The sequence below is a fragment of the Passer domesticus genome, chromosome 1 (assembly GCF_036417665.1).
Source record: "Passer domesticus isolate bPasDom1 chromosome 1, bPasDom1.hap1, whole genome shotgun sequence".
Classification (NCBI taxonomy): domain Eukaryota; kingdom Metazoa; phylum Chordata; class Aves; order Passeriformes; family Passeridae; genus Passer; species Passer domesticus.
This window is the reverse complement of record NC_087474.1, coordinates 103,295,155-103,320,097: the sequence shown is the minus strand read 5'-3', so window position 1 is coordinate 103,320,097 and position 24,943 is coordinate 103,295,155. Positions and strand designations below refer to the sequence as shown.

The following is a 24,943-nucleotide window of genomic DNA, read 5'->3' as shown; positions in this document are numbered from 1 at the left end:
GATACCACGGCCTTCACCCTCTCTCCCCACAGTGACTGATTACAGATGTGTAACTAAGCTGTTGTTCCCCTCCCTCGGGAACTTGAGACCATGGGCTGTCCTCCCTTGCTTTCCCTTTCTCCTTGTCAATCAAACACAGAATTTGCAAGCAGTATTGATCAGAAATGTGGATATTTTTCTTCAGTCAATCTCTAGCTACTAAGCTTGATAGCTCATCTTTGGCATTTTAAAAACGGCCCCCCTCTGCTATTCCAGTTGACTGTCACTTTGTCGTAGTGCCCTAGGCTGGATTTGTTTCTGTGTAGAGAAATATTTTGTAGGAGATGGCTGGAAAAATCTTGTGGGTAGAAATTGGCTTTTTCACTTTCCTCTTGTTTCCTCTGTTGGAATAATTCCAAAGAAAATGCATTCGTCATGCAACTCTCTTTGCATCACTCTTGGTGAGATTGATTTGGCATTAAAATCTATTTTGTGTAGCTCACTGATGTTTCTTGTCTCAGTATGAACATAGAGTTCTTGGAGGCATAACATCTTTAAATCTTTCCACTTCTTACGGCCATATCATATTCTAAAAGAGACATTCAGGATTCGGATTCAGTTCAGTTCCTATTAAGGGCAAAAATACCTTGTTATTCTCTTAGTGAGGTAAATCAAAAGTCAAAGACAGTCAGAGATGGTTAGGATCTGTAAGAAATTGTAACAAACTCTCCTGAACATTAACAGCAATGCATTTTGCCAGATGGATATTCACGTTGAAAGATGCTTCTTGCAGGAACAGCTTGTTGGTAGTTTTTTTTCTTGAAGTATTGGCAAATAAGCTCTGGCAATTTTAAGAGGTTTTGATCAGTAAATTGGTGGAAGTAAAATTATCCCCCCAGCTCCTGGACTGCAGTTGTTTACAATCCATCATATTATCTTAAACCACCACTGACTTCACTTTACATGGGTATGTAGAACATACCCATGTAAAGTCAGTCCTTCTGTCAAGTTTGGTATACAGAACATAGGCTGTTCTACAGCAGCAAATACTTGGGACTAATAGTCTCTTATTCTACTGAAAAGTACCGCTGTGTGTTCCTGCTTCTGCAGTAGTGTAGAGATGGCCATTCTAGATTATCATGCTTTTTAGATTTCTGTTTCACTGTTAATTTAGCAGGTGGATTTGCTGCATTCTTAGCAAGTCCATGGATGACAGCAACTTTGTGGGGGCAGTCAATGCACTGGAGGGCTGGGCTGCCTCTGAGTGGGACCTACTCAGAATGGACAAGTGAGCTGATAGGAACCTCATGAAGCAAGGCAAATGCAGAATTCCGTGTTTATGATGAAATAAACTCACACAGCAGGACTCTATGGGCTTGCTAGAAATCAGCTTTGCAGAAAAGGCCTTGTGCTTCTTCTGGCTGAGGACAGGTTGAAGATTGCAGTGTGCCCTTAGAACAAAGAGGGCTGTTTGCATGCTGGGTTGTCTTGGCAAGAGCATAGCCATCAGGTTGTGATTCTTACCCTCTGGCTGTCATTTGAGATCACATCTGGAATATTGTGTCCAGCATTTTAATTCACAGTGCAGGAAAGACTTTAACAGAGTCATAGTGAGTCTGGCAGAGGGCCACCAAGCCAGTCCCAAGCAAGCCTCAGGCTTCCTGTGTGATGTGAAAGGAGAAGCTGAGGGAGCTGGACTCATTCAGCTTGAAGAAGAGAGCACTGTCTGCAACCACCAAATGTGGAGTATGGAGAAGTTGGAGCTGAACTCTCCTTTAAGGTGTGCCCTGGAAAACAGGACTGCACTGTGTCCAGTGCCCCAGAGCACTGAGCTGCAGAGATATTTCCTCTTTACCCCTCTATCCAATTCCCCTTTCCATGTGTTCTGGCCATGTCTGCTAGTACCAAGAGTGGCAAGGCTGGAATTGCGTTCATCATCTATCCTCTAGAAAATGGGAGGACCAATCCATTCCTGTTTATATTCTCTTTGGTTCTCCTAATGTAATTTTACTCACTTCATGGTATTTTTCTGATAAAGTACTCTGTTATCTAGACATCTTCATAATACTTTGTAGAAAAAAGTATACCTTTCATATGTTTCTCCTTTCCCAACCTAATTGGGAAAAGTTCCAACTATTTTAACATTTTCAGGATCAGAAATTAGCAGCTGCTGCATCTCTTCATGTGAATGAAGAGCAGGTGTCAGCTTGTTGGAGGAGAGGGATATTCTGGGCAGATTGTGAAGCAGATAAAGAGCCCCATGGACAATTGTTCAAATAGAGGAAATAGAAAGAATTGGTAAGAGCTGTTCTAGTAAACAAGAGTGCTGGCTATCTTCTGTGCTTCCACACTCATCAGTGTAAAAGTGTGTAGCTCCATCTCCAGTAATATCCAAGGTGTCTTAGATCTGTAGAGAAGGGGCAGCATCCTTTTCTGCACAACTGAAAGAGCTGGGAAATAGCTTCTGGATTCATAGGTAATAGTAGGAATATTCCTGCTTTAATTGTAAGATCTGATAAAATATATCCGTTTATATTTATTCTTTCTTGAAATGTAAATTTATGGTTTTGATCGTGTTATTTAATACTTGGTTAATGGTTTGCTACAGGACTGTGGCTTTATAGTATTTTTTTGAATGAATTATTTTATTATTAATAACAATTGAAATATTTCTGAGCGGCAAGTTTCTGAGTTAATGAGACTTTCCACTGAGGTCCATTGAAAGATAGCGTCTCACTTTCAGAAAAGTTAGTAATGAGTTTCATTTTTTAGGGCAAACCTTTGTTCTTCATTTCTTTTGCATATCTTCTGTGTTTCTCTGAGGAGGTCTCTTCAATAAGTTGTGACAGTTATTTGTAGCATAGAGTCCCTACTGTAAAGGTGGGTATGTCTAAATTGAGGCTGTCAAAAGGGATTGTGAATTGCATTTCACAGTGCTGTAAGAACATGTAGACAAGTCTCTCTGAAGACCTCTGTACTGGTATTACATGGAACTGCTGAGCTGCTTGCTGAGGCTCCCTACACCTACATCATTTATTAAAACATTACTACTTATTTATGTTCTGATGCTAAAGTAAATGCCCATTTTGTTTTGTAGACTTTACAGCCTTTTTCTTCAGTACTTAGCTCTTTCATCTCACTGCTTCATTCTCCAATGACTGGGGTGTCTCTGACCGTTGAAAGCATGGCTGAGGATAGTAAAGACTTGTTTCGCTTTGTGTTAACTATATTTGCAGGGCAATCTTTTGTGGTTCTGCACACTTATTCAGCTCCCTTCCTTATTTCTGTGGGGTTTTCCTAAATGTGATGAGATGGAGCTGAATATATGTGTTGCTAACATGTATAGAATGCGATAAATACACCATGCTGCTCAACATACTGTCGAGATTTTGAATTTTTGTAGAATTTCAGCAAATCTGTATAGTACCTATGTCAAGAACTTTCAGTTCATATGTCAAAATGTTTCATGTGCAGTTTCTTTTGCATTTTAGCAAATTAGTACATTTTACCTTAAGTTTGTAGATATGGAAACTGTACAGGAAGAAGTGATTTGCTTAGTCTCTGGGAAGCTGAGAATGAAACCTGAATTTCTTCTTCTTGTTCCTTATTCACTGAATGGTACTATTTTCTTTAAATAGTAATTTTTTTTCCCTAAAGTTTTATAAATAATTTGGATAGCCTACTAAATATGCATGTTCTAAAGTACTCAAACAGTTCCTTTTCATCTGGCACAGCATGGAACTAGCAGTTTTATCCTTAATCTACCCACAAAATATGTGACTACAGCATTCAATTTATACTGGGGCCTATTCTTAGACTGCATTATAGTTCATAAAAAATTATTGGCATTATTTCATGGAATTAATCACTTGTAGAGAAAAAAAAAGGGGCAACTAAGAATGTTCTGAATGTTACTTACACTGTACTAGTTCATTCAAGGACTTTTGACTTTCTTACTTACCAAGAAATCCAAAACCAAGTACCTTCAGCTACACAAAAATACAAACAAGCTTTTTCTTTTCAAATAGTGTCTTAGTTGGCCTGTCTGAGTTGGTTGGTTGGTTTTGTTTTTGGTTTTTCTCTTGTTTTGTTTTCTATAAATATTTTGAGAAAATGCTGTGGTTTACTTGCTGTATGTGACCTGCTGGATTAGTCCAAGCTCTCAGTATAGAGGAGGGTGAATTGGGTAATAAAATTCTTGATTTGAACACTGCAGTACAAGTCATCAGATCTGCCTTTCTGCTTTTTTGGGGGTAAAAAAAAAGATCTTCAAGGACTGGAGGGAGGTGCAGTGTTTCTCTTTGCCGCCAAATTGCAGGTTGTATCTTTTGATACGTTGCTTCTGTGACAGGATTACAAAAGGAAACATAAAGAAACGGATCCAATCTGCTCTGAGGCCTTGGAGAGCTCTTGGATATTTATTATCCACCATACTCTGAAGAAGGAAACCAGAACACTAAAGGGCTGTTTTTGTTTTGATCTTAATTTAAATATTGCTGCATTTTGCATTCACCTTTGTACATATGATCCATAGCTATTTACTTAATATTTAATAATTGCACGCAGAGGCTGAAATGTTACTTACAGTATGTAGTTCAAATATTTACATGAAAAGTCAGTCTTTTGACCCATGTTTTATAGGAACTATCAATGTAGTGGTTTTTTCATTTATTAGACCCTTATCTCATATTTTACAGATAGGCTTATTAACACACAGAGATTAGTGTTTATGCATTTGGAATTATGCATTTTTAATTGCACATCTTCTTTTCAAACCTTTTGACCTGGTGTTTTTAAGAGTGGACTGATGCTTTATGTTATCTGGACTGCAGTGAGATTCTCTTTTTGATTTTTTTCTACCCCACTCCTACTGGAGAGTTTTGCCTTCTGCAGCCACTGGTACCTGGCTGTTCTGTGAAGTGACAGTCTTGGGCCCCTCACAGCCTGGCTCTTGCGAAGCTGGTGAGGCATGTGAAAAACATCAAGAAGGCCACATTATTTAGAGAGTTAGAACATCCTCTGAGACAGGGAGAAGCAAGGACAGTTTACATTGTGAAAAGAGGAACTGATATGACAGGGCTGCTGCAGAGGAGGAAGGAGCGAAGAAGTGGTGCCAGAAAAAACTTTTCAACTTAAACAGTCTTCTCAGTTCTGAGGTCAGTTGTATTTTACCCTTGCAGGTTTGACTATTAATGGCTTTGGTTTCTTTCTTTTAAATTTTTTAAAAGAGGCTATTAACACAACAGCCAAAGAAACTCCTATTTTTTTTCTTGTGTTTTCCATTCTATTGCACAATATAGTGTTGCCACCTAAACTTGTAATTGCAGTCCACTTTATATAGCCTTGGCTTCTCATTCCCCTCAGTTCCCAGATCCTTATGACTGCACACACCATGATCATTAGCTGCTTTGAGGCAAAGACTACCGATCAACTTGCTTATTTTGTTCAAAACTGCAAAGGAATTGCCATGACAGACTGGATTTCTTAACCCATCCTATGTGGTCAACCCAATGATGAACAGTAGAGGTTTCAGAGGAGGATGCAAGAAGCTTCATTTTAAACTGAAAGAGGCAGGTTTAGATTAGATGTCAGGAAGAAATTCTTTACTCAGGGAGGGGGGCACTGAAACCCAGAGAAGGTGTGGATGCCCCATCCCTGAAACTATTCTAAGGCCAGGTTGGATGGGGCTCTGAGCAACCTGGTCTAGTGGAAGGTGTCCCTGTCCATAGAAGGGGGTGGAATGAGCTGAGCTTTAAGGTTTCTTCTTAACCCAAGTTGTTCTGTGATTCTGTCATGATTCTAAACGACACGTTCTTTTATTAGAGTTTGGGTTATACTCTGGAACATGATTTTTAATAGATCTTGGAAAATTATTAGAACTCTGGATATTTTTTGTTACACCATATAAATGTCTAATCCTTTTTCCAGCCTTGCTAAGTCCTCAGCCTTAATGATATTTTGTAGCAGTTAGTTCCACTGTCTAATTATGAATTGTATGATAGAGTATTGCCTATTTATAATGTTTAAATTTCTTTGGAAGTCCCTCGTGTTAAGAGTTGGAGAGAACAGAAGCTTTCCTTACTTTTCTGCCTTAAGGGCCTTGTGACTAATTTGTTCGTTTCAGGGATTTGCCTCATAGAAGAGAAACTCAACTGCACAATATTCAACTTAGAGTTTCTGAGAGGTTTTTGCAGGCTAATTACAAAGCCATTGTAATGAGCCTTGAGATTCCAATGTCATTGATCTTTTACATTTGGGAGAATTTGCTTCTAAGATTTTGGGCAGTAGCAGATTTAATTTTATTTCCAGAATAATGTTCAGTGCTACAAGTTGCTCCACTCAAGTGGAGTACTGTACTTGCATAGATCCCTGTAAAAAAAACCAGTAACAAATCAATGGATGACTTCTGAATGTAGATGTCAGAGTGCAGTGGCAGTGTTACAACCCAAGTCAATTCAGTGTGCTTGACTCTGGGTATTTGCATCTCACTGAAAGCATGGTCATAGAAATGCAAATTAATTTGTCTCAAAATACTTTTTTTTTGTTTTGTTTTTGCTTTTGTTTATTCCCCTAAAATATGATCCCAGGTTAGACAGCCCTAATTTGACTGTAAAGAATAAGTGTGTTATCACAGTTCTCCTAAACTTTTAATATGATTTGGTTGTTGTCTCTTGGGAGTATTTCTTCTACATTATTGGGATTGATTTCAGGATATTTTGTTCCTATTGACTTTTCTGCTGCTGCTAGTCACTTAAACAGACTGCACTTTGAACAAAGAACATCTAGATTACAGTACCATTTATATACTGACAACTCAGAACCATGTCCCTTGAAGATACAGATACACATTTCCACAGAGTAGATCCCTCCATGTGCTCCATGTGACATTCAGACTGTTGGAAGAACACTTGTCCCAAGATGCTAGAGAACAGTGAGTGTATCATTGCAAATCTCATCATCTCATACATAAGTCAACAAAATGCCAACAAAATTGAGATGGATAATTTATTTATGTCTGCTTCTCACTGAAGATAAAACTGTGTAAAACCATTTCTTAAACTAGGTCAGTAGAAGGCAAAGATAATTGTAGAGTCAAAGCACATTTAAATTTTCTTCTCTCACATCCCTGCCCAGTGCATAGATGGCTGTAGAAGTTCCTTTAAAGAATGTACTTCTTGCTTATTAATTTCAAATAACCTTCCATCCTCACTGGAGATATAAACAGTGACCTGTTGGGCCATCGACACTTTTGTGTCTCGATGTGTTATTTGACAAGGTTGGATTGGAAGTCTACTGTGTCGCTGCATCCAAAATTTTATGAGGGAAGATACTGAATTTGTAAAATTCTAAGCTAATAGTGTGATAGTCTACAATTACCCTTATTTCTTTGTTTTCTAAATATTGCTTAATGTCAATAAACGAATGCAATTGGCAAGATGTATTTCCATGACCTGTGGTCTCCAGTAGACTGGCAGTGGTATTTAGTTTGTGATCTGAACTTACGTGATCACCTTTTTGTTTTGAGAAGGTGTAAAAGGGAGCCTTTGAAGCACTTCAGAGCCTGGGGACCAAACCTAACTTTGTCATGTGATGTGCTGTGGCTCACAACCCACTCCATTTACCCTCATCTTTGCACCCCTCAGCTATCCTCTGATACATTGCCTGTCCCAAGGGTCACATAGATAATGGAAGGCCTTGCATGCAGGAGAAGTCCTTGGCATATTTAAAAACATCATGTATTTGTCTTCTAATGTTAACAATTTATTTTGATTTGCTTACAATTAACTAAGAATAATTTTAGTTTTATATGTAGGCTAAATGCCTCCTGTTTTATTACTTGCACTTTCAATTCACATTGACTGGGTCTTGCTAGATGAGGTAACCCAGGGATGTTTGAACATATTCTTGCCTGTTAGAAGTTGGAGAAAATAGTACACAGTTCAAAATCTAATTCAGGTTTTAATTGCATCAGCTGCCTGGAAAGAAGCAAACGTTAATAAAGGTAAATATTTTCTGGTATTAGAAAAAGGAAAGTAGATTTAAAAAATCCCTTTTGCTTAGATTTTATTCTGTGTTCTTGATTATTACACACAGAAAAACCTCCAACCAAAACCAACATAGTCTGCAGGCACTATTTGTGAGTGCAGTCTCAAAACTACTTTAACCTTCAGCCAAATGTCCCACTGTTTTAACCTTCCAAGACAGACAAGGATGTGTAATTCCTATGATGTACTGACCTATCTGGTCTTCTGAAACAGGTGAGAAACAGGAAGGAAAAAAATCCCCCATACCTGGCCTGTGAAACATAGAATGAGCTTTGTTTGCTATTTTGGAGGATGATATTAAAAATGCACATTCAAATAAAACATACTATGGAATTATACAATATTCCATAATATGAGTAAATCCTGCCTAGCTTTCAGTGGCATATTTACCTGAGGGTGTAGGAGGGCTGTAGATGTCAGTTTTCTGGTGTTAGTATGCTTGGCTTTTTCTGCTTTCTCTTTCCCTGTATCTGCTGTTGGTGAAATTACTGTGTCCACACACCAGCCCCAACAGCTGAGACAGCATTAAAAGCCTTTAAAAATATCTGTAAATTCAAATTTTAGCTTTTTTCTGTTGTGTATATATATATATATATATATATATATATACATAGAAACAATATTGTTATTATAAGTTCACCAGTTGTTTGGTGTTTGGTTGGGTTTTTTTTTCCCCTTTGGCTGACACTTTTTTTAATAGTCTTTAAAGATTTGCTTCACTGCCAGGAGACTGACCACAAGAGAAACCTAGGTTTATTGACCATGTCAGTCCTCAATCTACTAATTTTCTTTGTGAAAACTTAATAGTAACCAGGTGCTTTGATACATGGCAGAAATAGTTCTTAATTTTATATTAGTCTCTTTATAACACACTATATACACACATAACCAGTTTGTAGTACTAGGCAAAAAGAAAATTTTTTTTCTTATGCAAAAGAATTAAACCTAATAATACAATTGACATTTCTAATGTTACAGAAACGGTATAGGCTCTTTTTTTTTTTTTTTTTTTTTTTGTAATATAGTCACTGCTAGTATTTTTTTCTATCAGTTTCTGCTTATGTTCCAGCAAGTGTTTTTTGCACAGTTTGTTAAGTTCCTTGTTTCTGAAGGGTAGCACTGTAAATAGGTAACCTTCAAAGAAACCAGGGGAAGGCAGGAACCCTGGAAATCGGAGCCTGGCTGGCGAGCTTTCTTCCCCAGTCTTGCATTGGAGTTTAAGAGCTGTTGGGTCCAGATTTTTCTGCCTGCAGATTAGATGGTAGTTCCCAGCTAAAAAGACTGAGGTTTACTTCTGTTTGCTAATTGCATTTAGATGATACTCTCTACAGGTATTTCCTTTTGCTATGGGGTATGGGTGTTATATCAAGTTTGGTTATAATTTAGAGGAGTGATGCAAACCCTTATCTATTATCTATAAAGATTTATTACAGCACTTATTATTTACAGGGTGGTCTAGCAAAGTCCAGCTTCAGCTACACAATAGAGTGGTATAATTCTGTTCAAATGTATCAGTTGTTTTAGGAGTGTTTTCACTTGCCTTTTGCAAAGTATATTGAACTTTATGGAAATGAACTGCGCTACACTGTCTTGGAGTTGATGGAGCTTTATATTTTGTGTTTGTGTGACAGGTTTTAGGAGCTTTACTGAAATGGAATTCCTAATTTAGTGAATGAAAATATAGCAAAGAGTAAGAAAAAAGTGGTAATTCTTGGATGGAGAGTAAGAAAGTGGACATGGAAACAAGAAACTTGAAATAATATTTAGTTTTATTTAGTTTAATTTAATGCTGTATGGTTCCAGTTTGCTTTTCTTCTGGATTGAGAATATAGAAAAACTTGTGTTCATGTACTCTATTCCTCCAAATTATACTTTAAGACTAGATCTAACAGTAGTGATTATGCCATACATTTTCTTTTTCTTCCTTCAAATCTTACCCATTTTGTATTTGAAAACCAAAACTGTCAGTGGTCTGTTTACTTTATCTCACTCATGTGCAATGGAAATAGCTGGCATTTATAGAACACACAAACTATTTTTGCCTGAATGCTCCATTTATGATTTATAGCCAACACGTATCCCTGATTTTCTTTTGAGAATGATCTTTATTGTCTTTGTGTACTAACTCATTGCAGAAGCACTTGTCTATTTTGAGCTAAACCAGACCTCTTGTAAAAAGAATCAAATTATTTCATCATGTTGAAATTGAAAAGCTATAATTACTTGTAATTGGGCTTCAGAATTTTTGAAAATTGGAAAATTCTTTTCCAGAGGTTTAGGATCACTCCAAATCATAACCTGTAGAAAATAGGAAATAATTTTCTGTTCAATTTAAAAGTGATTTAATTTACACTTTTGACAGCTGTTTTCCTTTGATATTTTTGTAGCGTTAATCATTTGGCTGTGGTGGTTATTACTAAAATTTTTTCTGATATCCTTTATTCTATCTGGATCACAAGTTTATTTTGATTTCTATAAGGCCAAACAGAATCTGCTGCTGTTTAATAAGGATGTAGAGTAATTTTGGAATGCTTGGGTTTGCTAACATGTGTCTGCATGTTATTTATTTGTTTATTTTGTTTATTTTATTTTGTTTATTTATTTTTTGTTTATATTCTCATCTTTGTAGATACTTCATTCTGTTTTAACAAAAGCACAATATTCTTCAGTGCCTTAATCTGCCCAAGTTTAAGTGCAAGCTGGAAAAACCTGCTGTATCTTGTAGTTCTGGGTGTTTCTTCCTATGCACTTGTGAGTCTGTAGAGCCCAGTTTAAAAACAACTGCTTCAAATCTTCATTCCACATTACTACTAATAATCGTCATCATCATTATCATAAATATTTCAAAGAACATGCTGCCTATTTACCTTTTTTAAAAATCTTTTTCAAGAGACCTGAGTAGGTCAGGTAACTGGTGTCAGATCACATTGTGTTCAGTTCAGTAAGCAGCCAAGACAAGTCTTCCAAAACCCTAATGCTCTGGCAAAGAAAGTAACCTCTAGAGTTAGCAGAGGGTTCAGGGGGTTATGGCCAGGCAGAAACTGAATAAAACTAAAGCAGACAGGATCCTGCAGCATGGGACTGGCAGTCAGAGGCAGACCAGCTAATTGTCACCTTTAGGCTTGAGGTTGTTGGATTCTTTAGGCTTGAGGTTAATACTGGATTCTGAGTATGGCAGAGTCTTTTTCAGCCCTAACTGTGCCATGGGGAGACGAGTTGGTAGATTTAAGAACAATTACATAAAATGAAAAACTGTGGTGGAGAGTAAACCTTACTTCAAGCCTTGTCTTTTCCTCATTGTTTTGAGACAATCACTAGGTCTAGGCAAATACTGCTTGAGTTAGGCTTTTTGTAGGCATATTTCAAGTCATTTTGGGTCTTTTTAATGTTTTTCAATTGTGGTATGTGCCAGTCCATATAGGATGTATAGAAAAAATCAGTTACCTGCTTCTAGCACTCATGTCTATTGTGAAGGCAGGAGATCTGTAGAAGAGATGGGTATAAAAACAGAAAGGAACACCTTGCAGTGGATAAATGAATATCATAACAATTACATACTCATTTTCATCCATTTTCATTCTAAGAGGATATTTCTTTATCCCAGTGAAAAAATTGAGGTGTGGAAAGAGATTTGGCCATGGACATCTTGTAAGCCAGTGGTAGAGCCAAGAAGAGAAACAAGCTCTTTGTGTTCCCAACTGGTAGTCAGCATTATAAGCCTTGAGACCAGCCAGTATTCTGTTTCAGGAGTAGTGCAATGCCAGAGATAAAATTTCTAGTAGTTACTGAGACCTAACGTCTGACTTTCTATTGGTATCCATCTAACTTCAATGTCACGAGTTTTTTTATAATCCAATTCCTGAACTGGTTAAAAATGCCACTTAAAAATACCACATATTCTTGTAGAGGGAAGCAGGTGGACTCTGCTAGAGTTAAGACAACGTTGGATATCATATATTGGCATTATGCAGCCCCCTGCATCATTCACTGAATGTCTGGCACTATACAGCCAGTTCATCCTTCACTGACAGTTTGGTTTGCATGATTGGACCTTTCCTGGATCAAACAATTCTCCTAATCCAGAATAGTTTCAAATTTAAATTGAACCAGAAGCCAAGTACAAATCTGTTTTTGTTATTTTTCAATTGGAATGGCTCAATGAAAAATCTGATCTCTTGATGGAGGAATACATTCTTTTTTTTTTTTTTTTGAGATGGTTTGATTATACACAGAGCTCTTATTTCTTTTTCTTTTAGAAAGAACAGGATACCATATTTTCCCAAGATTAATTTTCCCAATATTCTTAAAATTATTTTTGAGCTGTAACAGCTATAAGAGCTTTTCTAGATATTTTTTTGTTGGCTTCTTGCCAATGACTGCTGTGGAAAGTACATCTTCATGCGAAGAAGTGTGTGTTCTCTTTGAAGGTTAACAAGGGCCTGCAGAGCACAGCCTAAGCATCTGGCTCATGAGATTAAAAACCTTAGAAGGAAAGCGCCGTAGACCTCAGATGATGAGTAACCACCTTAAAAAGAAGGATAGGTGTGAACAGATAGCCTGAAAAATGGGGGGGAAATATTGATCAGCAGGAAATTTGTCTCTTTTTAGTGAACAAGAAGTGTAAGGCTCTACTGACGACTGATAAAAATCAGGCTCTCAGATTTGGCAAAGGGCATTAAAAAAAGTAATGAGAAGTCTAGTAGGTGATTACTCTGAAGGTTATACTAGGATAGATTTTATTAAATATTTTCATTATTGACCTGGCTACACACACACACAAAATGAAATTGTAGTTTTGAAAACCTGCTGAGGGTATAGAACTGGGACATGTTGGTATGTTGGAGGGTTGGAATGACACAAGAATTGCATTATATTGATGTCTAGAGCCTTAGAAATTGGAGGGCATGTAATCAGAATGCAAGGTTGGTCACTTAGAGACTAGCAAGGTTTTCACATAACATTTGGGAGTCTGGTGGGAGGACTCTGGGAGGTTGTTGCTTCTCCAGAAATGCTCCATTGCAGACCTTGATTTAATGAGTTTTCTCTTTCCTGATTTATTTCCTAGATGCCAGATTCCTGGCAGTTTATTAAAAATTAAACTGTCAGACAGCAAATTTACAAAATCTATGTAATGATTATATTTGTGCTTTTGATGAACATCCATTGCAGGATTTTGTCCTTATAATTAGAAAATGAAGTTATTTAGGTTTTTTTTTCTCCTTTATTTATTTATTTTTTAATATACCAGAGAACATAAAAGAAATATCCCATCATTTAGTTAAATAGACATATGATACTGTGTGACACAAATGATGTTTTGGACATGTGGTGTTTGCTGTCCACATAAAAAGCATATGCTGAAATAATTTTCTTGACAGTGCTTCAGGGTTTTTTTAGAGGAGGTTTCTATCTTCATACATACATATAAAAACATAGGAAATAATCCAATATTGCTTCTGAAGTTGGAAGTTAATATTGCCCTCATAAATATATTATCTGATACTCTGAATTTCCTGTGTGTAAAGCTGTTGGGGTGTGAGTTTCCTGACAGTAAAAAGGAGTCTGATACAGTATTAAGGAGTGAATTTGTACCCAGACTCTGGCAATATTGTGGATGCTGTGCTGGAGTGCATTTACACAAAAAGGCTGTGGCTGTCTGCATGATTAATATTTTTTCTTCTGTTGCTAAAGAGGTATTGGAAGGAGTGTTCTGCACCATTGGGACAGCTGTGTGTCCATGGAGAAGTTAGTATGAAATAGAGAAGTTCTGAGCTGTACTTTTTAGAAGGATTCCTATATTATTGTTATTATTATAAAATCCTCATTCTGTCTTGTTTTGCTTCCTCTTCTCACACGTGTATGCAAATCCCTTTTAACAGCTCTTCTCTTGCTCGTTCACCAACCTGTAGCTGAATGTATTATTCCACACCCTGTTGACCCCATGAAATCCTGTCATTGCAAATTCCAGCTGCATTGATTCTGTCCTTTTCAGCTCTGTGGGAGAGCATCCCTTACCCCAGTAGCTGGTTTCCCACACCACTGAAGCGAGTTCTCCCCTCCCAGCTCAGGTCCCCACATCCCATGTGCCACAACTGTTTTTCTCATGGACCCCTGGATCTTCCATCCTCTCCTTAGTCTGTTGACTAATTTTTCCAGCATGTCCTACACAAGAAATGCACCTCTCCCACCACCTCTTCTTTCCACCCTCTGGATTCCCAGGATGAGAAGTTGCAATCCTTCCCATTGTGTGTGCTAGTGCAGCCTGGGCTCAGTATTGCAAAGGGGAGAGAAGGGAATGGTTGGAGGAGCCGGGAATCTCTGCCTGAGCAGAACCAGCCTCCCATGGGCTGAGCAAGAGGGAGTTTCTTAATACACTGTGATTCAGACTCCTGCGGTGACAGGAGGGACATTTCTGGGAGTTGAAGGACGGCTTGCAGAACTAGCAATTATCAAATCTAACCAGAAAGTTTTTTTCTTGGTTTGCTTTGAAAAGGTAGTAAAAAACATTGAACAAAATATTCCTAAAATATGGAAGCAGACCCACTACATTTCCTGAAGGGCTGAAGTTAACAGAATTGTTAATTGTTATCTCATACTTTTCCTCTATACCTGTGAGTCTTGCTGTGGAAAGAAGGTTGTTTTGTGTACATTAAGGCGTTTTCATGCAACTTGGAATAACTTCTAATATCCTTTTATAGTTTGGTAGAGAAAATAGTGATTTTATGTATCTATAATTCTGCGCTTTATATATGAATTATTGTGCTGTTACTTAAAATCGTTTGCAGTAAGATAATTCAGACTTCTCTTTGAGTCAAGCCTAAGAAAATAATCTGTAAATTAGTGCTAATGGTCAGTGTAGCTGAGAGAGAAACTCTTTCATGTTTGGAATTGACTATAAGCTTGAACTTACTCCAATTTATTGCAAAGTCAATACTCAGTTTAAAAATTAAAAAGGTTAATAATTATTAGGTTTTCAGAGGAAAAGTACTAGTGTTATGACCTGCCTAACATAATACGGCTACAAAAATGCTATAAAATGATTTTTTAAGCTTATATTTATAGTGAGTAGTTGGCTCATTCCTTCATCTCACTACTTATGCATCCATGAACTGTTAATTAATACGTTTGCAGTAATTACAGAATATTTTAAATATACATCATTCTTCTGGATTTTAAAAGATCAGGAATTTTTTATTAATTTAAAAGGATAATAGTACTGACCCACACTTTTCATCAACTCTTTAATAAAGAGGTGCTTTTTCAGATAATTTAAATTTTTACATTTTGATTGCAAGGAATAATAAAAAGTCTTTTTTTTCATACTTTTTTCCATTTTCTCTTCTAAGCTGGGTCACCATTGTATCAAAAAAGGTCATTGTTTTCCATAAAAAAGGTGAGTGATTACCTGCAGGTATTGATAAAAGGGGAAGTTGCATCCTAGCTATTTGGACTCCTGGCATGCAATTTTCTTTATACGAGGAGCTGTGGTTTGTAATAGAAATTTTAATTCCATTTAATTTCTTCTTCTTTTTCACCACTCTCTAACATGATTGGGAATGTTTAACCCAAATAATTTCGTATCTCCTTACAATGGAGCTTCTCCCAATGCTCCTTGATATATGACTGCCATGGAGCACAGAAGTAACCAGAGCATAATTTTTAGATGAGCAATACAGTGTGGAAAATTCAGTGGCTAGGTTTGTAGGGAGAGATAATACCTCATAACCAAACAGCTGATACCCTTGGAAAAGACACATAAACTTCAGGCACTTCTAGCTCTTCTTCAGATATGAGGTAGCATTTGCAGCCTTTGGGCTTGACAGAAGTAGAGATCAGTTGCCTCGGAGCATAGCTGATGAGGTTTATTAGAAGAATCCAGAGGAAAAGAAGATTTCTACTTTTGGAGCAGAGGAATTGTTTTAACAAGAGAGACAGCATGAGAAAATAAGAAAAGTGAAAATCAACAAGCATGGTTGCTGCAGGAAACCATGATGTCTGATCTCAGTCTTCCAAAGTAGGGGGTCAGCTCCCCTGGAGGCAAGTGTACACTGCCAAGGAGATGCCTTGTTTGGGAACAGGGAGGTGGTGGAAAGGTGTAGCAACAGTGAAATGGGTTAGAAATAGTAAATACTGTTAGAAAGATGAAGTCATTGGCTGCAATAGAAAACATCTCACGTATCAAGAAAGGAGGCTCTAGGTGATTCTTTTAATCTTTACTCTATAAAACACAAATTAATTTTCATGTGATGTAAAATCTCTCTTTATAATTGTCTGCATACACATATAATTTGTGTGCCCTGGCTTGTGTGTGAAGAAACATTTTTGGATTTCATCACATTCATATTTTTAATGCTGGCTTTAGTATTACCCCTTTTAAGTTTTGGTGGAGTTGGTGCGTTTTGTTTTAAAGCAAAGAACAAATAAAGATAGCACTGTATTTTCTAAACTTAAGACATCCAAGTAATGGCAAAGTGACTGGTTGGTTGTGGTGCATATAAAACTGTTTGTGTAAATGTTTATTTTCCTGTGTCATAGCCAGATTGACTCACTGTGAGCTATCCACTTTCAGGAATTGTGTTAGACCGCACAAATGTAGAAGCGGGAGGCGCAGATGCTTGATGAAGGGCCATTGCTCTGTTCCTGCTTAAATGTGCCTCTTGGACTTGAGTAGGTGACTTTCAGTAAGCAGTTTGTTTATAAATCTCTATTTGTGAGTTATTTGCTCACATGTGATACAAATCATGACGCAGTTTGCAGAACTGAATAGGCTGAGCAAATATTTCCACAGATTGTTTGTATCTAAGTAACTGGATCTATGCCCGTGGCAGCATACATCTGCTCACCTGTTCCACATTCATGTGTTTAAGGATAGCCTTAATTTTGGCTGCCTTGCATTTGCTGCTGTTGTCTCACCTTTTCTTTCTCTTGGCTCAGTAGTGAAATGTTCTGAGCAGGACACTCTCCCTGCCTGCAGAGAGAAGGAAAAGTGAGCGGTGTTTGTTTGGAACAAGTCTTTTGCTTTTATGCTGTGTTGTTGGCTACTTTGTGGTTTTGCATAATATTGTTTACAGAGTATGCAGTAAAACACAACATATATGTGCAGCAGATTGTGTAAGGTGAGAATGGAACAGCCTACAATGAACTACACTGAGTTTGCTGAGTTGAGAAATTCTTTGTGATACTGGCCAACCTTTGCTTTTGATTCTATATTAAGTTTCAGAGATTTCTGATTCCTGTTGTACCTCTCTTCGTAGGAAAGCAGGTCATATATGAAGACTGGGACGTGTAATATGTTTTGACCATCTTAATCTGTGTAGGTGGGCTCTTAGTAGTTCTGCTACTAAGTTTAAGCACCATTACTTAAGCTGGCTGCAACACATCCAGATGACATTGATCATTTGAGTTTGTCTTTCCATAAGAAGTTATATGGAATAAGTGTTAAAGGACACGTTTGTTTACAGGCTGCCTACAAGTTCAGTTGTCTTAAAGTAATTTACTTCCTTAAGATACATAGTTTTGGTGGTGTTTGTGACGAGGCTTTGCAGATTATTTAGGCATGTGACTATCTTTCTGAGGTAGCATACATGTTTTACAAGAAAATTTGTGATGGGAAACAGTATTTTGTTCCTGTCCCTTTCAGAGTGGTATACTAAACATTGTCATTTCTTTCCCCTGATAAACTTCTGAGTCCTAGGCTAGTTGCTGTCATGGGCTACTGTGTTACAATTACTTGAACAGATTATTCAATTTGCTTCTATTTTCATTTCAATAATTTCTGTTTTAAAAACTGCAATTTCTTAATTTCAAGAATTTTATAATATGGACTGGTTGACACTTCTGTCTTTTAAGAATCACCTAGAGAATCTTATTTTACATTTTTCCTGTTTGCAGTGAGTACTGTAGTGTCATGGTATAAATTTTTTTTAACTTCAACTGTCAACCAGTAGTACCCTGTAAATCCCAGTTTATTGTGAAAATTTGCTGTGTGGTTGCTGTTGCAGAAGTTGAGACTTGAGAGGGAAATGAACTGAGTATTTTAGGCAGAACTGAGAATGTATGAAATGTAATGTTTTAGCACATCCTGTGTTCTTACTGATGCAATCTAAACTTTTAAAAATAATAAACACGATATGCAAAATATGAACTCTTGAGTAAAAATTAGATATCAGTGAGTTTTGAAAATACCTGATTGTAAGAGTATTACATTTTGTAGATGGAAACATACATCAGCTATGAAAGCTTTTGATTGTGTCTCTACTTGCGACACAAATCATCCAGATTTTATTCTGTGGTGGGTATGTGCTGCCATTTCTGTACTTCCTGAGTTGCTTCCTTCTCTCCTCATTTTGGAAATTTTTGAGGAATTTTTATTTTGTGTTATTTCTGTTAAGAGCCATAGGCCTAAAAATCTGGTCTACCAGTGGAACTGCTAGTGTAATCAAAAATACTGTGGTGGAGGAATGTTTCTTAATATGTATGAAGTGCAAAATACTTTGCTGAAAAAAAGGTTGACTAGCCTTAGATGAATGGCAGTGTATGCTTGTAGTTACCTAAATATTGAGTTTGTTTAGAACTCTCTCTCTGTTGGAGAAGTGAGTATTGTTTGTCTCTATTGGAGAATGGAGTATTGGGAATCAGTACACACCGAAAGCTTTACAAAGCAAGTATTTTACCTGCCATACTCTGATGTAATGTATTATGTGTTACAACTGAAGAGCAAGATGCATTTTCTAAACAGAAGGAAAAAGTGCTCATGGCTTTTTGTGATCTCTTGCAAGTTACAAAGTACAATCCATTTCCCTGTTTCTAGCACCATAACTCCTCCCTGGACCTTTGTAGTTCATGTACATCTCTTAAAAGGTCTGTCAAGCAAAGCAAAGCATTTGTTTGGCATGCTGCTGCTGCTTTGATTTAACAAGGGCAGGGAGCGGCCCCCGCTGCAGTCTGGTGGCCCAACAACCAGGACCCAGCCTGCCACGGCCCCGATATGAACTCTGGTGGTCTCCTTCATGTAGCACATCATCTCCCGTCACCTGTGCCAGCTACACTTGCATGTCAGCACAGACAAGCTGTTTGACACATAACTGAGGGAAAAAAGACACTGGACTGGAAAATCTATCAGCTCCACCCTGATGCTAATTCTTTTTTCCTAGACTTTATTAATGTTCCATCACTTGTTAGTTTATGAGAAGAGGTCTTGTGAATGCGCTAATGCTTCTACAAAGGAGGTGTGTTGCTGGCTTGTGTGCTGGGCTGCAATGTCAGCCCCTGCTTCCTGTATCAGCCTGTCTGCCTCTGGGCATTGAAATTAAGCACAGTGCAGCCAGTGCTCAGCAGACCTGGATGCAATTCGTCTGAGTAGTCAAACACAGAGAAATGCCTTATAAGTTTGCCATGTTCCTCTGATTTCTGTAAATCCATGTCTGGATTCCATTATCACATAATTGCAGTTGGACATAAGATCCCACTAGAAAACAGTTTTGACCAAACCAGCGTTTTAGAAATGGTCTACTTCTGCTTACTTGAATTGAGTTTCAGTACTGGCAAACCAGTCAAAAGAGAGCTTTGTCTGCACTTATAACTAAGAGCCAAGGACTTCTTGGTCATGAGAGGTAAGATTTTGTGTAGTCTCTCTGTGCCCCAGGTTCACTTTCCTTGGGCAAATTACTAAAGTCAGCAATTTCAAACTTAGGAGACTGGAGTTAGGTGTTGACAGCCATCTTTAAGTACCTAAATAAGTGGTCTCATTTTAAGAGGTCCTGAGCACACCATTCTTTTTGACTTCAAAAGAAGCTGCAAATGCTGTGTCCACTTTGATTAATTGAAAGGCTGACCATCAAAGTGAAATTATGTTGCCAAGCTAAAGGAAAAGAAATAAAGACTTAGCACACTGTGTAAATCAATCGCAGATCAGAGTTTACTGGGTATAAAACGTACAGCATCTTATGTGCCCTTTTGTACTTTCTGAATCTCACTGGGCCCAAAACTACAGCAGAAAACCCCTTACGGTTTGTGAAATATGGCAATGGCCAGAAACATTTGCCAGTTTAGCCACTGAAAAATAGATATGGCTGCTCAAAATTTATACTGTTTGCTAGGGCCTTAGGTGAAAAGAAAACGAAATTTTAAAATGCTTATTTTTTTTTCATTTGAAGGTAATGTCTTAAATCCTCGAGAGATGAACAGCCTACTACCTTCCCCTACTTTGATCGATCTGTCTTTGAGACATGATTTACACCTTATTATAGTACTTCAGGTTACGGCCTCTGTTCCTGAAAGTTTTGTGGAGATAGGTGTCTGGGGAGGAAAGAAAAAAAAAAGACCCAATAAGTGTCCTGATGGAAAGAAAGGCTCCAGTGTGTGTGTGTGTGTGTGTGTGTGTGTGTGTGTGTGTGTGTGTGTGTTGGTTGTGATTGCCAGTCCTCACAGCAGAGGAAATGCTCTGTGCAATATAAACTTAGCTGGGTACTGAATAACTGTTGAGGATAATATCATGAGAAGACAGAATTTGCTGACACCACTGTTTGCAGAATTACAGGGGTTTTTTTGGGCTTGGTTTGCCAGTTCTTACACCCTTATGGTTTCTTGGGTCATCAGCACATTGAGGCAAAGCAGAATGCCAGGTTTAAACATGGCATTTGTGGTGCAGATGCATTTGGCATAATGTAGACTGAGCCATCAGCAGTGCTGTTACTCAAAATTACCGCAAATTTGGCACAAAATGAATGTTTAGTAGGGAATAATAGAATAGTTTTTTATCACAAGTGTATCACCTTCCCCATCTTAGCAGCTCCTTGCCACCAGCACCCAAGTCCTGATCTGCCTGTACAGCCCTCTGATGCATCTTCTAGTGACAGAGGCTGCCATTACTGGTATCTGTGGGTGTGGAAGCAGGAATTGCTTCCATCCTTTCCTGCTTGACCTTCAATATTGGGAGGTGTGTGTGAATTTGGAAATCTGTTTTATCTTCATTCTCTCCAGTACTTCAGTATACAGCTGAAGGCCAAGTGATAAGTTTTTGTCATGGCTCTTTTATATTTCTGGCGCACATATTGTTATCTGATAAGATTAGTAAGTCAAGCAGCATGAATGATTATTAAGTATAATTGTTTGTTTATATAAATATGACAGTAAAATAGGTTACACACACAGGCCAAGTAACCCAATTATTCAGATTTTGAATGTGTAGAGGAGATGTGCTATATTGCTACACTTCAGGGAAAGAAAACCTATGTTGAATTGCTCAGTAAGTTAATTTTTTTTTTTACAGTGCTAGTACCCTGTTGATGAGGAACTGCTGGATTATACTACATGTTGTATTTTTGTCCCTAGAAAAAAGGTTTTTGTAACCCCCTTAATAAGTGACCATTTCCTGCAGTGAATGCTGATCTACCCAGGTCTTCCTGTCAGAAAGTTCAATTGGACATAAGTGAAGTGATACCATTAGGTTTCAACCCAAGTCTTCTATAACTCCTACTTGATATTTTCAGCTTGTAGATTTAAAAGTGGGCTTGGAGATTTCCATTAGGATTGCCGCAGGCTTTATCTTAATCTCTACGCAAAAAAGTCTTAAAATTATATAGACAGCTTCATTTTTTCAAAACACTTGGCTTCAGTAGGAAGCTAGCCAAACTGAGGGAGCGAGTATTCTCAGAGTCAGTGTTTTTTGGCTGATCGTAACCTTTGTAGTTTAGCCAGTTGTTTAAAAATCCACAACACAACCAAAAGCACCTAAAGCAATGGTAAAGCCCCAGTAAAGCAGAAGAATGAGTGTGATTAATCTAAACTTCAGACTTCCAGTGATTTCTTGCTCTGCCATGCCCGTTTTTTTGTAGCTGAACAGTGACCATTGTCGCAGTGTAAAAGCAGGGCTTCCTCCTTCTGCTTCCTGTTGAGCAGGAGCAAACACAAACTGCACTCTGCTGTTAAGTTGTGCGTAGCCCATCTTTATGTGTATTTCCCGTGACAGACCTTTATTGTGCACCTCGGGGTCACCCACTGGATGCTGCTTTATTTCAGATCACGAAACTGATCCCTGTAGTCAGATTTATAAGAGCAGGCTATTGCCCAGTTCACAGAGAGCAGCTCCGGCCCTAAGGGAGGCCGGCTTCTAGACTGGGATCTCCAAGCAAGGTTTCGTTACTCCTCATTTCCTCCAGAAACCTGGCTGAGCGACAAGGAAGCTGTTAAAAAATATTTTATCAACGTTTTCTTTAAGGAATGTGGATTTGCCCAAAATGAAACATTCTGAGGAAGTGCAAACTTCCAACTTGTTTCCTGCCTTCTTACCTGGCAAATTTTCTGGGACTTCATGGCAGTTTGCTTGAGGGAAGTTTATTTGAGTTTGCATCCTCCAGGGCCTCCATTCCACCATGCCACTGAAACAGGAGCCTGGCAGCAATGGTGCTGCTGGGAGATCTTGGCCTCCTGGCAGGAATGCCCTGCGAAGTTAACAACTTCAGGGGAAATAGAGAAACTGGAATTTATATAATGAATCCTACAAGGAATTGTTTTTTTCTAAGGTGTAATTTCACTGCAGTTGATCCAGCTAGTAAATACTCAATTGTAAAATACACTGCAATTTTTAGATACTGAAAGTTACTCAAATTACTTAACCTTCCCTCAACCAGTCATAGAACCAAGTCACGGAATCTTCTAGAGCTGGAATAGCCAGCTGCTCCCCTTTTGTTTAGGAAAGGCACATGTATGTTTTTATGTATTTTTTGGTATTTTTCTGGTGGTACTTTTTTGTCTGGGGATGCTTTCAGGACACTGCAGATGGTACTACTTGGAGCTCAATTTAGAAGTCTTATTTACAACTAAAGAAATTCTGATATTAAAACTTATAATTAAACCAATACTGTTTTGCTTTTTTTTTCAGGACATTGAAGAAAATGTGCAGATATTGCTGCTTGTTGTTTCAATCATATTTATGTCTTTATGTTATGTCTGCAAAAAGCATACACAGTTAGGTTAGTTTTGGGTTTTGTTGTTACATGTTTCAAGTATGTTGATGTCAACCTTCCTTCACGTTGAAAATAGGCTTGTGTGGGCCTGAGAAGTTCTGGGAGCACTCCCAATATTCAGTTGAACTGACAGATACATTCTTAAAACAGGGAGTGTGTTGCTTTTTTTTGGTTGTTGTTGTTGCTGGTTTGTTTCTTCTTTTTCTTTCAGTAAATTTTAGGGAACTCAAATGAATAACATTTAACAAATTCACACTCATTGAGTTTATAATGTTGGAATTAAGTGTTTTTTCATACACACAGATAAACATTCATGTTAGCTTTGTGCATAATTACAATTAATACCAATTTTTTTTGTTGCAACTTTAAATAGTTTTTGTTTTTTATATTTCTTATTTATGTACAAAAATAAATGTACCCCTTCCCCTATTTCTCTACATTTGGAATTGCATAGTGTTAGTCATGTTTGCTAGGGAGGTTAGAACTGTGAAATCCTGTTTTATTGCACTAGCAAAATTGTAGGATTTGCTGAGTGAAACACACCCCCCCCAAAAAAATTCCAACTCCGAAACAAAACCAAAGTACTGAAACAAAAAACCCATAGCAAAATCTATAACCTATGAAAAGTACGTGGGTCTTCTTCTTACTATAATTGCTCCACTAGTTTTTCAGATATTTTCAGAGGTCTTTAATTATTTAAAATTTATATGACATTTTACAATTGCTGTTATTTTATACTCTGAAAAATTGGTTACTTTCATGTCTGAAATCACAGAGAAATCATATGAACTAAGTATTACATTCTTGCCACTGCTTTTATGCATTGCATGTTTAGCATCTAACTAAAATGCGAGTAGAAAGCTCATCTTGAAAGAGACTACTTAATTAAAAATTAAACGATGAATTAAAACTTAAATTATGCAAAACTAATAAGCTACGTTACCAAAACACACAATTAATTTGCTACAATATATGGAAAGAAAATGTTAGCGTTTTCACTTTTGTTTCATGTTTGCATTGCAGCCTGCACAGTCTGCTGTTTTGGAATTCCTCACCTTGAAATATTTGACATATCTGAATTAAGATTTAAATCAGTGATTTTTAGGTTGTGAGTTTTGCAAAACTCATCAGAGATTGAAACTTTGATAGTGCAAAGGAATCTGTTATAAAGTGGGGTGAATCAAATTATTTTTCAATTAGTGCAATATCACTTCTTTGTATAAGATTCAAATCAGTGCATCGTATCACCTTGTGCAAATCGATAGAGTAAAAATGGACTTGTTGACAAAAATTGCAATTTAACCTATTGCTCTAATTCCATGGTATAACAGGTTTATTTTTTACTGGAATTGCTTTCAACTAATTGCAAATGCTGAGATTCTGCATACAGTAATTATGTGTGCTTACCTTTATAGGGACCAGACGAAACATGCCTTTAAATTCTGTGATCCATTTAGCTGTTTAAAGGAGATATTCCCTAAGTCTGTGTCAGAGGCACAGGAAGGTATTTTCTTAGTAGATGTAAGGATGTGTTCCTGTGTGGCTAAAATACTGCAGTGGCCAAATACTAGACATGCTGCAAAGTACTCAGTGCTTTACTGTAGCACAAGCAAAGGGAGACATTTTCAGTAGTATCTGCTGGTGTTTTTCATGATTATACTCTTCAACCTGAGAAAAGCTTAGATGGCTGAAGGAAAAAATTAGAGAATTAAAGAAAACTCCATCTGATTAGGTTAATTATGATGGTTGAATCTAATACTTTATTATTGCTGTACTCTGGAAGGTGGAACTACATTTACATTTGATTTTTTTTACATTTTAGTATTACATAAAATAACATTTGCTTTTAATGTTTCATATCAAATATCTTCAGCACTTTTCTCTCAGGTCTTGCTAATTTAGCCTTTGTAGCTATATAAGTAGTTGTTTCTCTGGCATTATAATTTAAAAGTT

General features: G+C 37.4%; 1 protein-coding gene and 1 long non-coding RNA gene across 11 annotated transcripts in view; one reads left to right on the top strand and one right to left on the bottom strand.

Annotated features, from left to right (window-relative positions):
* ZNF407 (zinc finger protein 407) overlaps positions 1-24,943 on the top strand; it is a 333,728-nt gene that overhangs the window by 62,108 nt on the left and 246,677 nt on the right. The window lies entirely within an intron of this gene.
* LOC135289064 (uncharacterized) lies at positions 22,040-24,552 on the bottom strand. Its single transcript, XR_010351866.1, has 3 exons — positions 24,398-24,552; positions 22,314-22,465; positions 22,040-22,207 (listed from the first exon to the last, which is right to left on the bottom strand). It is a non-coding gene; the product is annotated as an uncharacterized LOC135289064 (long non-coding RNA).